Consider the following 9,441-nt stretch of genomic DNA (forward strand, 5'->3'; position numbering starts at 1 on the left):
TCAGTGAATGGATGGTTCAGAGAAGTAGAAGCAGGACAGGACTCAGCAAGGGCTCAGTCTTCGGGATCTGATAATAATCACTTCAAGTAGCATTTGAACTTCTGCTTTATACTTCCTTTCTGTTATCCTCTAACTCTTAAGTAAAATTTTATTCCCTATACTTCAGGGATTTTAGTGGGGAATCTGTCCTATGTGGATAGAGGTGAAAAGGGGAGAACAGAATCTTCTTCCTTGAGGCTTGAGAAGTGACAATGAGGGGATTATAGGTAGAGACCTCTGTGCCCAATATGGTGGTAATCTCATGCAGTAGCAAGAGTGCGGTATCAAGATAAGGTGGTTATAGCAGAAAAATATAAAAGCACTTGTAACACAATATGGGGAAATTCTTTCAACCAAGGTAGTTTCCTTCAAATAAACCAACAGGGTCCATTGTAATTTTCCCATTTAGTGGAAGTGTGATCTGTGATCCTGTGACCTTATTTTGTAGTTACAGGTTGCTAAAGCCTAGATATTATGGAGAGACCTACTAAAATTTACCTGGCTAGTTTTGGCCCATCCCATTTGGGATCATCATGAATTTTGTTTCTATCACCCATCATATTAACTATTCTTTTTGGTTATAATTCTGCTCATTTAAAAAACATGACCTTTTTTTAACCTTCATCTAAGTCCTGAATAAAAATGTTGACTTACAGTGACTTGTGCACTGCACTGTGGTCTTCCTGCAGTTAGAGAACTAATGTCTCAATCTCTGGTTTCTAAAATTGACTCTTTTTCCTGTTTCTGAGCAAAGAAGATTTTCTTCCCATTCCAGGATTCTGGTACCTCTCTCATTGTCCATTGATTCTCTAAGTTTCTGGACTCAGAGACTACCTCAGTACTGTCCTTCAAGGTCCAAGAATGTAATTCAGTAGGCACCTGACTGGCTCAGTCACTCGAGTATGCAACTCTTGATCTTTTGAGCCTCATGTTGGGTGTAGAGATTACTTAAAAATATTTTGGGGGAAATTCTGGGTGGCTCAGTCAGTTTATCATCTCACTCTTGATTTCAGCTCAGGTCATAATCTTAGGGCCTTGGGATGAAGACTAGAGCCCTACCTTGGGCTCCGTGTTCAGAGGGAAGGATTTTTGAGATTCTGTCTCACTATCTGCACCTCCCCTCTGCACTCACACACATGTATGCAGTCTCTCTCTCATAAACAAATACATCTATTAAGAAAATAAAATCTTTTTTTTTTTTAAAGGATGTAATGGGGCACCTGGATGGCTCAGTCAGTTGAGCCTCTGACTCTTGATTTCCACTCAGATCATGATCTTAGGGTGATGGGATTGAGCCTTGGGTTGAGCTCTGTGCTGAGTGTGGAGTCTGCTTGATTCTCTCCCTCTGCCTCTCTCCCAATTCTCTCTCTCTTCTGATTTCTACCTATTGGATACTCATTTACTAATAATTACTTAAAAGGTTAAAAGATGGAAGAGATTTTTAGTGTGGGTGGAGAGCAGAAAATACCTTGCAGGTACTATGAGCCCAATATATGGATGGATGATTACAGGATGATTGAATGAATGAATGGATTTCTGACCAGTCTGTCAATCTGTAATAGTGATACCACTGGGGTGTTGACAGTGAAAGTTCTTCTTCAGAAGAGAAATGAGATTTCTAATTTATATAAGTTATCATGAATTACTAGTTAAGATGTTTTAAATAAAAAACCAAGCTGCTTCCTTTAGCTAGTAGGAATATTATTATTTTAGCTAATTATAAATTGTAAATTAGATAATGTGTCAAAAGACCTGACTTTCAACTTTTTTTTTTTTTTTAAAGATTTTTATTTATTTATTTTACAGAGAGAACGAGCACAGGCAGATAGAGTGGCAGGCAGAGGCAGAGGGAGAAGCAGGCTCCCTGCTGAGCAAGGAGCCCGATGTGGGACTCGATCCCAGGAGGCTGGGATCATGACCTGAGCCGAAGGCAGCGGCTTAACCCACTGAGCCACCCAGGCGTCCCTGACTTTCAACTTTTAAACGAACAAAATGAAGTTAAGACTTTTTTTTGTCTGTAAACCTATTTAATTTTATCGCTTTTTCTCACTAACATTGTGATGGTTTATATGATTTCATTCAGGTCATAAAATCAAGATTTGGGAGTTAATTAAAACAAAATAAAAGTAGTGCTTGGAAGAAAAAAAATTGGGGATGACTACACAAAATATCTAAGGTCCCTTTCAATCTAATATTTTATCTTTTTAAAATCAACTTGATTGAGGTATAGTTTATATACAATGAAAGTCACCCATCTGAAAGTGTAAATTTCAGTAGGTTCTAAGATAAGGACTTTTTTTTTTTACTGGAAAGAAAAACACTAATTAGTAGATGGAGAATTCTGAATTCTCTGATATCTTTTTAAAAAAAATATGAGACAATTTTATTTAAAGCCTTTACATTTAGCTTCAACGTTATCATTATCATTACCAGGGCTGTTTGCTCCATCTCTTGAGATCTCTAACAGAATTTTCCAGACCACATCATCTTCATGTCTATATTAATTATTTGAGCTATTTCACTTTTTAAACCAGAGCATGGTGTTATTACCACATGCATGTTACATTAAGAAAGATTTTTCCTTTCATCTTGCAGGTAGAGAATCTCTACAACAAACCTCTTTATTTAATTGTTCTTTTATTCGTTCACTTTTAATGTAACTTTTGAATAGAGCAAAGATTCACATGGTTAAACAAATTAAAATGTACAAACTACACAGTGAAAAGTCTCTTTCTCACTTCTGTTCCGATCTGCTCAGTTGCTCCTTCAAACTTGAAACTACCGTTTATAGTTTCTTGTGTATTCTTCCAGAGTTTGTTTATTCAGACAAGAGTATATATAAACATAGGTCTCATTTCCATGTTTTAAAGAACTCTGGCACCCTTTAACAATCATCATTTTCTCTAGCAATCAGTGGAACATTCCTTTTATTTTTCTCTTAGAAAAAGAGGTCCCTTTTCAAAGAACTTCAGGGGTGCCTGGGTGGCTCAGTCGGTTAGGTGTCTGACTCTTGATTTCTGCTAGGTTCATCCCAGAGGTCATGGGATCAAGCCCCACATCAGCTTTGTTCTGAGCACAGAGTCTGCTTGAGATTCTTTCCCTCTGCCCTTCTCCCTGCTCTCGTTCATGTGCTCTCTCTCAAATAAATAAATCTTTAAAAAAAGTAAAGAACTTCAGATTATTCAGACTAAAGTTTCCTGAAATTAAAAAGATTCCAGTTACCCTTTAGTTATTTTCATTCATTCATTTGATTCATTCATTTAGCAAAAATCTATTGATTTTCTTGCTGTGTCAAAGATCCTGCACTCAGGTCTTAGAGGATTACAAAGATTATGGATCTTGCTCTGAAAGAGCATGTAGTAAGAGATACAAGACATGAAGCTAAATAATTATAAGAGATGTATAAAATGCCACAGCCTTTCAGAGAAGGGAGAGATTAGTTCAATTCTATGGATCAAGGAAGGCTTTCAGAGGAAAATGACCTTTGAGCTGAGCCATGAAATTTGAGTCTATACACCTACAGAAATGGGATGATGGAAAAGTAAGAACATTCTATGTTATATCTCAGCACTCTTGTTTTCAAATGACAGAAACTCCAAGTAGCTTAAACAAGAAAGAAAAAGTAGGAGGGCACTGTACTCATTTCTGTAACCAAAATCAGAAAACACAACACTGGAGTTATCTTCAGTGTTAAAAGCATACAAAGATTTTATCAGCATTACCCTTTTCTGTCTCTTCTTCCTCCATTCTGTCTCTTCTCCTTCTAACAGACTCCTTCTTATAACTGGTGATATTACTGCCAATAACTTTGGCATCATATATCTTACTGCTCTCTATTCAAGAGTAGAGAGAGTTACCCTCTGCTTCCAATTTAGAAATTTTGGAAAGGACTGGCCCAGCTTGATGGTTATACCCTGCTGTGAGTTGGGAAGGGAAGTACTGTGTTTGCCAGCCCCACCAGAAACACACTGAATTGGGAGAAGCAGTTCTCTAAGGGTGCAGCTATCAGAAGAAGGTGGGAAGGAGTGCAGGGGAGACGCAAAGCATGGAGCTCCATTTATACCTGCAGCATTAGTAAAGGCAAGAAGGCAGCAAGCTGTGCTGTGAATATGGTGAGAAGCAGGGCTTGGGACTTGTGTAAGGGAGCCAAGATATTTGTGGTGCAAAATTTGAGAGGTATTCTCAGATGTCAACCCTGAACTTGGTGGGGAGAAGGGGGGAGAGAGAGAGGGTCAAACCTCCTTAAATTTTGTACCTTAAGCACCTTGTTTGCCTTAACCTAATCTTGGCCCTGTTAAGAAGGGATGTTCCACAGTGTTGAAGATAAGAGGCTGAAGAGTTGAGGACTGAGTAGAGTGACCTTTGAGGGGAAAGTTTTGTTGGAACCATACAAGTGAAAGTCAGACTGCGAGAGGTTAAGGAGTAACTATCTAGTGAAAAAATGGTGGCAGAGAATGTAGGCTACTGTCTCCTCTATCATAAAGTTTGGTGGTGAAAGGAATGACAGAGAAGGAATTACAACTTAAGGGGGTAGCTGAGGGCTCAGCAAGTTTGTTTTACTTCATCTTATTTTCAGTATTGGTGCTATCTGTCCCAAGAAGCAGTCATTTACTTCCAGGGAATGATTTGAAGGATTCCTGGCTCCCTTCAAACCAAAAATAATTTTATACTAGTTTACTAGTGGTGTCTGAATTGCTACCATTAGTGATTTGGGGTTATTGAATTAAAGGATTATCTCCTGGCAGTTAGTAAGTACCCCCCTAGGTCCCTATCTGTAGGTAATTCATTAAGCTTTTAGCAGCTATCTGTATGTCAATGTGAATTGGCTTATCTGATTTTTTGGAAACAACCAAGAATAGATTTTGATAAAGGGCGGGTAAAGAGCACTGAAGGGTTTTTGACAGTTTGGTATGTGGCACCTATAAGGAGGAAAGGTGAAGAATTCCCAAAAGGAAAAGGTGAGGTTCTAAAGGGTAACCTCTCTATCTCATAGCCCCACCCAAGGCCAGCTACACTCTAAAATTCTTTCCTTCCATCAATGAACCATTTTGTAAAATAGCTTTTGAGTAAAATCTTGTCAAAACTTTCTGGGGAAATACATTATGTCCTGGATGATAGAAAATGATACTAGACATAGAATCAGAAAACCTGTTCTTAAAAAAAAAAAAAAAAAAAGGAAAAGAAAACCTGTTCTCATCAAACACTTACTTGGCCTGCACGGAAGCAGAACTACCTTGAAGCAAGTGATAGGTAGGTTGCAAAATACCCATTTGCACAGATCCCTTCAAAGGCCCTGGGAAGGATCCTAGCAACATTTTCATATGATCATGCATTTTTGGAAAATTTGCAAAACAAGATAATTTAACTATAATACACCATTGTCTCTATCCACTCCTATTTTCCCTTTGTCACATTTCCCCTAGTGCTGAGTGGCACTGGAGTAACCAGTCATTTTTGCTATCCAGTACCTAAAGGGAACTTGAGTTGGGGATACAGTTTGGGTTTAGTGGTATATATTTTAATGGCTTATTGTCATTTCTGCGTACTGTTAGATAATTACTAGCTCTTTTGGTGCAGGGATGTCTTATAGACATATTCCTATTGTCTGTTGGGCTAATTTATGTGTCACAACATGAATATGTAAGGCCCTTGATTAAAAACTGGTTAATGAGTGCCATCAATGCAAAGATTAGTTAAGATTGGCTGCTATTCAAGGAAACTTGAAACATGAAATTCAAGGAAATCTTGAAATCTGTTCATATATGAAGAAACTTCACAGAGGCTTTCCCAAATTTGATACCAACCCCAAAAATTACATATGGCATTACCAATGAGTTATGAAATTGAAAGAAACTTTTCTAAACTATGAATAATAAATATTAAAAATGAACCCATACTAAAGGAAAGACAAAATTACCTTTCTATTCAAGATTATACTGCAATCACTCAAAGAACATACAGGAAAAAATTGGGAAAAAACTATTCTAGAGGGATATATGACAATTAGTAGAATGATTTTGTTATTATTTGGATTTTGTGACATTTGTTGTATTTGCTGGTTTTTAAAATTTTGTAATTGTGATTTATTTGTTTATTTTTTTTTTTAAGAAAGATTTTATTTATTTGAGAGAGAGAGAGAGCATGAGTGAGAGAGCACAAGCAGGGGTAGGGCAAAGGCAGAAGAAGGCCCTTGATCCCAGGGGCTCGATTCCAGGACCCTGAGATCATGACCTGAGCCAAAGGCAGGCAGACATTTAACCAACTGAGCCATCCAGGTGTCCCTGTTACGATTTCTTATGCCCAATTTTGTACTCATAATTTTACACCTTTATCTTAAAGAGTATCCCCCACCCCCCAAATTAGCTAAACTTTAAGTCCTATAAAGTCTGGATTCTTCTCTGATCCTGTGGCTGAGCAAGTAATGTGAGCCCCTAGTTCTCTTATCTGGAAGGTAGGAACTATATCTGCTGACTCACCTCACGGGGTGCTTGTGAGGAAGAGAGATGGTGCAGCTCAAAGGCCCTCATTACTAGTTACAAAGAGCCATACAAATGTAAGTAGTAGGATCACTGCCTCTTCCTCAAAAAACAGGTCTTGCATTTTCCCTAAGAGGTTATCTTTTCAGTGATCATACTTACATTTCGGGTTATCCTGAATTGTAGGATGGGCTAAGATGCCTCTGGAGAACTTCATACAGATGACAAGCAGCCCCAGACAGAGTTAAAAGCCTAAGAAAGAATGGTGTTCTATTAGCACAAGTTCATCCATTACCACGCCTGGGAAACCAACACACTGGGTCCTCCCTGCTAGGGGTAGTGAGCAGAGATGCTTCTAACAACAGCATTTAGCATTCAAATTCAATAATATTCCAAATATGTAGAATGTAAAAATTGGGAAAAAACTATTCTAGAGGTATATATGACAATTAGTAGAATGATTTTGTTATTATTTGGATTTTGTGACATTTGTTGTATTTGCTGGCTATTAAAACACAGTTTTTACAGGAAATTACATAGCTTTTATTTCCTTGGCTGAGCATTTAACCAGGAAAAATGGGAAAAGGGAAGTTCCAGTCACTGAACACTTAATATATGTAAGCATCCAATCTAGGTGCTGTACATATGTTATCCCAAACACAATATCCCTGGATATTATCAACAGATATAAAAGAAATTTTGCAGAAATAAAAGCTAAGGCTCAAAGAATAGAGTGACTTGCCCAAATCCACAGTAATTAGGGTATTTTAAGCAAGGTCTGTTTGATCCCACCCTTTCAGGTATTAGTCTATCGCTACATGCTGTTTCCAGTATAGTTTTTGTTTTCCTATTTGCTCCTCTTTTCTATTGTTATTGAGTCTGGCTCATACAGTCACACTTGCCTGCAAAAATAAGTTTGTAAATCAGATGTCTAGTGTATATATATGCATAGGTCTTTAGTTCAAATGCATACTCCATCATGAATTTATGGAAAGTCAGGAGTATATCCAATGCAATAAAATATGCCTTAAATGGTACTTAATTTGAATGGACAAATCTTTAATAGGAATTCTAAATGTCTGAAAATGTCTGAAATAATAAACTAGTTTACCACCAACCAGACTGTTCATGTATCAAATTAATATGCACAATCTAAAGTAAGATACTTGATTTCGTGCTAAAAAAATTCAGGGCCAATCTCTTCAGTCTGAAAACAAATAGTGAGTCAACATTCTCAGGTTGCAGATTGATAGTGTCAGGTTAAAATGATTTTCCAAGAGGCAGCTTTATATATATTTTATCAGAACTCAAAATTACACACAGTTCACTTGCTTCTGTCCATTAAATTTTAAAATTGAGATGAGTTTAGTAGCTAGTAGATTTTCACAGGGCTTTTGTGATTTAATATTTTAATGGAAACGCTTGTTTTTCATCCCCTGATTTAGCCTAAGCATGGGTGGGATGCCAATCCAAGATCTTAAAATTGAACACCTTGAATATTTGTGATTTTGTTGTTGTTGTTGTTGTTTATCTTTTAATTTGTAGGTCAAGACCAAAGTGAGGGAGGTAGGGCAGAAGGCAGAGAGAGAAAGAAAGGAAAGAAATATTTTGGAAGAGGAAACCTCCTTCATTCTATAAGAGACAAATATATTAGAAATTATATTTTATAGGGTTAAGAGAGTGTAATAGCTAGAATTTTTGAAACCTAAGGGGATGACTCTTATCTTGCTGTTTGAAAAAAATGTGCACACGAGAAGATAATTTTCATATTATGAACGCAAAGCCACAGAATTCTGAAAAACCGTGTACTTAGTGGGAGTATCATCCCAGAGGACCTGACGAGCAGGCAAGAGCCGGTAAGCTGAAGTATTTAAGTGAACTTTGGGTCTAGCCTGTATTGGTCATCTTTGCCGTTCAAATGAACTCAGCACTAGCCGTATTCCCCAGCTAATTCGGGACAGGTTTCAAGGAAGATCCATTGTTTTGGTTTAAATATATATATTGAGCACCTACTACTAGGTCAGGCTGTGAGCATAGAAAGATGGAAAAAATTCAAGAAAGATGGAAAAAATTCAGTATCTGCCCTTAAGGAGCTTATATTCTGGAAGGGCAGGGGTGTGTCAAACATTCAGACAAATGCACAACTATATGACAGTGTTTAAAACTTAACACGTTAGATAAGGTACGGCGAGAGCACTAAAAAGGAAGTCGAAATGTCTCTGTGGGGAGCCCACTGAACCAAGAAAGACTCTTTGGAAGTAGGACAGGTTTCCAGATGGACCGGCTAGCCCAGGAGGTAGGCGGCAGAATTCGCGCAGAGGAAGCGGAAACCGCGCGGGCAGAGGCACAGGCGTGAAACTGCTGGCTCTGCTCTGGGATCGCCCTCGCACCCCTTTGTCTCCAGACAACCGGAGACGACCAGTTCGATCCCTCACGGCAGGGCAGATCTGAAGAAGTTTGGGGATATAAATCCTAGCCAACAGAGCTGCAAGGCACCACCTAGCCTGAGGAGATTTGTAGGAGCCGAAACGGGAGCCGCCAAGTTTCTGAAAGACCGGGCGGGGCTCGGGTGGCGGCGGGGCCCTGCCTGAGCTTAATCGTGCTGCCGCGGGCCTTTGGTTCTCAGGGAGCTGTGCTCTGCGTCCCCGCCCCGACGGCCGACACGCGAATCTGCGGGGCGCTCCAAGCCTTCCCGAAGCTGAGCGCCGGTGAAGCCCGCTCCCTGTGTCGGGAGCCTCTCTGCCCTCCTTGGTCCCTACTTGGGAAACTCGCGTGACGCAGCCGAAAGCCCGCGGTGACAAATGCTGTTCTCTGGTCCCAGCGCACGACGGTGCTTACAGCGGCCTGACGAGCGGCCCTCGGCGCGCGGCCTCCCCCCACGCAAGCCCACCGCGCGCGGCACCAATCCGCGCAGGCCCAGACCCGC

The sequence above is a fragment of the Neovison vison genome, chromosome 13, assembly GCF_020171115.1.
Source record: "Neovison vison isolate M4711 chromosome 13, ASM_NN_V1, whole genome shotgun sequence".
NCBI classification, from domain to species: domain Eukaryota; kingdom Metazoa; phylum Chordata; class Mammalia; order Carnivora; family Mustelidae; genus Neogale; species Neogale vison.